Below are 6382 nucleotides of genomic sequence, written 5' to 3'. Positions count from 1 at the left end.
TCATCAGTGGCAATGTTAGAACGAGCCGTTTTAGGTAGGCGTGGCTGACTCTTAACTTTTATAAAGAATATCTCTTTGGATTTGAGACTTTAGTCTTTGCAACTTTACAGATCTTCTTTATGCACCAAGAGCTTGTAACACTACAAAGAGAGAGGAAATTGAAATCGCATCATATGACCCCTTTAATGTATTTGCCTTGATTTTATCCGTTTTCCTGTGAAATTTATCTATTTTTATATTATTTTGTCATCATTATTTTGTTTCAAGGAGTTTAAAATGGTCCTTATCAACACCTTGATTGACATGGCAATAACATTCTATCACATTATTTTGAGAGTTAACATTTTGGGCGCTTTTTTTTTTTTTCTTGGAGTGGGCGGGTTTTGGTGAGCTTTTGAGCTGGAAATCGTCCATCCAATCTAGCAACACTGTGTGTTATATTACCGTATCAGAATCAGGAACCTTCTTAGATCTTCTAGATGCAATTGAAGATACCGGAAGGACAGCATCAAATCTTAGAACGTGTCATCTTAGAAGTTGAACGCATCCACAAAGGTATAACCAAGCGGCAACCTCCCGCTCTCTCTCGTGAAGCCAACACGGAAGTGACTTAAGCTGTAATTCGTCAACTGGCCGCTAGAGGCTGGCTGCAAAAGAGACTCAATCCCATAGACTCCCCATGTTAAAATGCCCAACTTTACAGCAGAAAAAAACATGTTTACAGCCTGGTTCAAAAAATGGTTTTGGTCTATATAGCTAATTTTGCCCTTCATGACAACTGTGAGGGGGGTGAATTTTTTTATAACTCATCCGTTTAAATCATATTAAGCCTTAAAGTTCTGCATAATTAAGGGCGTGGCCATCTAGCCATCGAGCTAGGTGGGTGTGGCTTCAGCAACCAGCTCCCGCCTTTTTGCCCATTTTCGATTATCCAGGAGTAACGCGCTGCCAAGATGGCGACGGCCCGCTCCGCCCACTTTGAGCTTCAAAAACGCTCTTCAGAAAACTACGGGTGACGTCACGGACACTACATCCATGTTTTTATACAGTCTATGGGTATAACATTAACTCACATATGCTGCGGTGTTGTCAAAAACATGAATGAAAAATCTAACCTAGCACGACGTTTTATCATTCCTTTCGTAATATAGCTTATTTAAGCAATTTAACTTATTAAAGTCAACCTTACCTTGCCAACTTACCTTGTCTGTGAACAAATAAAATAAAGAAATTGCAAAATGATATTTAAGAATGTTTTCAATGTTTTAATTACATTTTAATGAATGTTGCAACTGCCCCTGTGGACTGTTGCAAAAAGTGTTGCAACCGTCCCCACTCTCCCCTGCTTCCCGAAAGATTTCCTCTAGTTCTGTGTGAAGTTAAAGTGCGACACGAAGATAACCGCATTACTGTTGTTGTTCATTTTTTATCGTTCAATATATCAATGAATGACAGTTTTGACTGTGATGGTGTGTGCGTGAAGAAGTGTGAAATACCTGCTAATTACGTTGCTTATTCCGATCACTTATATTGGGCACTTTTTGAATTTAAGCTGCAGTCCGTAAATTTTGCCTCTTTGTCGCCATCTCTGTTTGAAAACCTGCAATTGCAGCTGTTTGTGGAATTATCTTCCTTGCGTGGGTTGTGCGGCGTCCCGTCATGGCTCCAGAGTGGATGAATCTAATGTTTTGAGGTGAATGTGTGGCTGTCAGTCACCACACCGGTGTAGATATTTACTGTACTTCGCAATCACAGATTGTAGCCTGCGTCTTGGAATATATGACCCAAATAAGAATTTTCACCGGATATTGCCATCTGAACAAGTAACAAGTCTGCCACTTTTGTTCTGACTAACTGAGGAAAAAAGCATTACAATAAATCGCGGTACCAATGGTGATTTAATCTAAAGATCGGTTAGCTCATATCACAAACCATGCAAATTATTATTATTGTTATACTTTATTCTCAAATTATTAATGTTGACAACATCAGCATTGCCTATAGTGTGTATTAGCGTGTATATTTCAATTTCTGTACAGTCTAATCTCTAATTGTCATACTCTTCGAATTTAATATTAAGAAATTATTTTAACCCAAAAAGCAAATTATGCTCCCTTCGAACTGGTTCTCTTTTAAAATACAAATATTGTGTAATCCCAGGCTATCTGTAATCAAAACCACATTTAAAAATGGAATATAATTTAACTTCATTCACATGTGTTTCATAAACACATAGTCCTTTCTGGATTACAAACCGCCATCAAAATTATAAGTTTAATTATTCTGGCTGCTGTGAGAAAAGGCTATAAACAATCGGCCACCTGCAGGATCCTCACATGCGATAGCCTAGTAGCTGAGACAACTTCTTTATGTTTACAGACGTGACATAATGACGCAGTGCCATGCTCGAATTTCCCAAGAAAACCTACCCGTACCACTCAAATGAGGAAACATTATTATAAGCTAACTGTTGTGAATCGGACTAAAGTAAGGCGATAGTTTTGAATACTGGCTGGTTATGTACTTGCTCAAATATTGATTTCGGATAATTTTTTACCAAAAAAAGTGCAGCTTTAAATTGGCTTATTCTGACTGTTGACACTAAAAATGATGCAAATGATTTTCAAGTATATCGGTTAATTTCTTGATTGCCGTTTTGACAGTGTCTGCCTGCATAATTTAGTCATATTTGGTAATTCTCTTTTAATGTATTTGCCCTGATTTTATCCTTTTTCCTGTGAAATGTATCTATTTTTATATTATTTTGTCATCATTATTTTGTTTTAAGGAGTTTAAAATGGTCCTTATCAACACCTTGATTGACATGGCAATAACATTCTATCACATTATTTTGACCGTTAACGTTTTGGGCGTTTTTTTTTTTTTTTTTGGAGTGGGCGGGTTTTGGTGAGCTTTTGAGCTGGAAATCGTCCATCCAATCTGGCAACACTGGTGTGTTATATTACCGTATCAGAATCAGGAACCTTCTTCTAGATCTTCTAGATGCAATTGAAGATACCGGAATGACAGCATCAAATCTTAGAACGTGTCATCTTAGAACGCATCCACAAAGGTATAATATTAACTCACATATGCTGCGGTGCTGTCAAAACATGAATTAAAAATCTAACCTAGCACGAATAACCTAACCTTATCATTCCTTTCGTAATATAGCCTACGCAGATACGGCTTTTCTCTGTGTGTTTGTGTGTTCAGGTTTGATTAAAGGGGTCATATGATGCAATTTCAAATTTTCCTTTCTCTTTGGAGTGTTACAAGCTGTTCGTGCATCCGCCGCCATGTCGTGGAGACGCTGTGTGTTTCGTTGTGAAAGCGAAACTACTTTGTTTGGCCTTCCAAAAGGGGGCAATATCCGCTTCGTCATGCCTAGAGCTGATTGGTGCTGGTCGCTGAGGAAATACATCAACTTCACGCTGTGGATCGCCGGATCTGCTTTCACCGTGGACGAAGCGGAGTCCAGCCGGGGTCGTCACATGTGGTTGCCGCAAGCCCGCCGGCCGCGCCGTTCTCAAGCCCGCCGGCCGCTCCTTAGTCGAATCCACCGGCCGTTCCTCACTCAAGCCCGCTGTGTGTGACGCTGTGTGTTTTGTTGTGAAAGCGAAACTTATTTTTTTTGGCCTTCCAAAAGAGGACACAACTAGAAATCAGTGGTTAAGTTGTATTTAAAACACTGTTCCAGAACAGTTCAACCCAAATATTCAGATGTGTGCAGCGCATTTTATGGAGGACTGTTTCCTGAACCTGCAGAGTAGACTACAATGCGTCGGTGCACAAAGGCTCTTTCTATAAAGTGGGGCAGTTCCAACTTTGCAAGGACAGTCTGGCGCTTCTGACTCACAGCCTGTAAGTACGTTTTTTATATTTAAAGAATTTGCCACTGACGATTCAAACGTGAGTTTTGAGCAGTGTAGAGTAGCGCTTGTTGTTTGTGTTTCTCCAATCACAAATGCAGACATGGTTTTATGTTTACGCAGCGCGATACGCAATGCAACGCGTAAAAAGACAGTATAAGTCATTATAATCCGTAATTATGTCCCCATTGGATGCAACAAATGTCTTGTTTGTAATGGGTTTTATTGGTGTTGTCTCGTCGCACCGGGACATGGCATCACACAGTATGGTAAGGGGCATAACATCTCGAATCGCGCTCGCGGAAATCGCTTGAGAAACAGTACCCTTCCGTGGCTCGGTACGCTTTCAACTCGCTTTTTTAGTCTCGAGCAAGACAGTATGACATTCACATTACATGATTTGACTGACTTTTACGTAGAAAGGGCGACAGCGCACCACATTAAAAGAAATGTTCAATTATGTTTTCGTAACCGCTGACCAAATTCAAAAACGAAACTAACATTAAATCATCTTTGAGAGCAAGGGGGCCCCCTGGTGTTTCGGGGGCCCTACGCAGCTTGCATATTTTATGTATAGGGAGGATCGGCTCTGATCATATGCGGCATCACTCTGGAGAGAAAACATTTAAGTGTGATTAGTGTGGGAAGAATTTTACCTAATCGGCAAATCTAAAAAAAAACACTTCATATGAATGAGAGGCCCCATAAATGCTCTTTGTGTGGAAAGAGTTTTCCACGGCTGGACTCTTTGAAACAGCACCAAAAAATCCATGATGCTGTGCGGGATCACGTGTTTTGAGTGTGGCAAGAGCAGCAGCTTTACAGCAGCTAGTCATCTGATGCAGCAACACAGGATTCATAATGATGAAAAACCGTTCAGCTGCCCGCAGTGTGGAAAGAGTTTCACACAAAAAGGCCACTTAAAGGGGTCCTATTATGCTTTTTCACTTTTTCAACTTTAGTTAGTCTGTAATGTTGCTGTTTGAGCATAAAAAAAACATCTGCAAAGTTACAAAGCTCAAAGTCCACTTCAAAAGGAGATATTTTATTTAACAGAAATCACTTTTCAAAAACTACAACGAACGACTCGTTTGGTCTACAACGCATATTTTCCGGGATTTATGATATCACAAATACCGATGAATGGAAAATTTAAATTGAAGTGAAGGTGCAGTTCAGGAGAGAACTTTTAATTATTTTGCATGTCCCCAGTCTAAGGAGTTTTTGTGATGGCCATACAAAAATAGGGTTGTCTGTGTTTTAGAATTTGTTTGGGTGTATTATTTGTGATGGCCTGGATGAGTGTGATATTTCCCAGCCTGAAATATTTTCCCAGTCCGCACCTTCTGGAAATTAATGACGCAGACACGCGGTTTCATTTAAAGGAACACTCCACTATTTTTGAAAATATAGAATTTGTTTGGGTGTATGGGATGGCCTGGATGAGTGTGAGATTTTCCAGTCCGTAAATTAATGGCGCAGACACGCGGTTTCATTTAAGCGTGCATGTGTATCGCTCGTGGTCTTTTCAGCCATCTCAATATATATGAGTACATGAACACATAAACATAATCTCTAGAACTGCTCTGAGTCACTACATGAGCATTTTACAATTTCTTTTGAGAAAACTATTGTCATATCATATAAACAGACACCAAAGTTTTAAAAAGACACCAATGTTTCAGGAGTTTAGTACAAAGACTAAGACACATGCTTGTTAGATAACCATATTTGGGTTGATGTATATGCTTTTATTTTTTTTTTTTAATTAACTGGGGTTTTTTTTCCAAAGCATTGTTAGATGCAGTGTTTCCTTTTAAATAGGGTAACTTGTAATCTGTAACCTATTACATTTTCAAAGTAACCTTCCCATCACTGGTCACTATGTCGGAGATGCGCTAGTTTTCACAAAGCAGATGAACTTAGAGTGGTTACAATCATCCGGGTTTAAATGACGCTCAAATTGATTTGATTTTGACACAATATTTACACTGAAGCTGGCAGTGGTAAGGAGCATGTCATTTCCTGATCAGGCACCGAGTGGAGCCAATCACAACACACACTGGTCCAGCTAACCAATCACAGCACGTTTTGTAATAATGTAAAATATGTGAAAAATAATGTGTTTTACGAACAACCTAGTATGAGAGCCTGTTCTAGTACACCCCCAAAACAAAATCAAGACTTTGTAAAAGAGCATAATAGGACCCCTTTAAACAAGCGCATACAAACACATTATGGAGAGGAACCTCAAGCATCGGCTCTCAATCAACTGCGCAGTAGATCAAATATATGAGATTCTAATGATTCGAATGTTCTGTTACTGTTTAAATAGAGTTGTGTTTTTAATTTTAATGTTCTTTTATTCTGGAGAGTAGCAAGAGTATATTGCGCTTAGATTTGTGTATTTTTATTCTTGCATTTATTGAAGATCATTGAAAAGCTTTCAGTCATCTTTTAATCATGTAAAGCATTTAGTCTAACGATTCATGTGAACCAAACTTAAACCA

Source organism: Sinocyclocheilus anshuiensis, unplaced genomic scaffold (genome assembly GCF_001515605.1).
Source record: "Sinocyclocheilus anshuiensis isolate Anshui unplaced genomic scaffold, SAMN03320099.WGS_v1.1 scaffold272, whole genome shotgun sequence".
Lineage (NCBI taxonomy): Eukaryota > Metazoa > Chordata > Actinopteri > Cypriniformes > Cyprinidae > Sinocyclocheilus > Sinocyclocheilus anshuiensis.
This window is presented reverse-complemented; position numbering follows the sequence as displayed.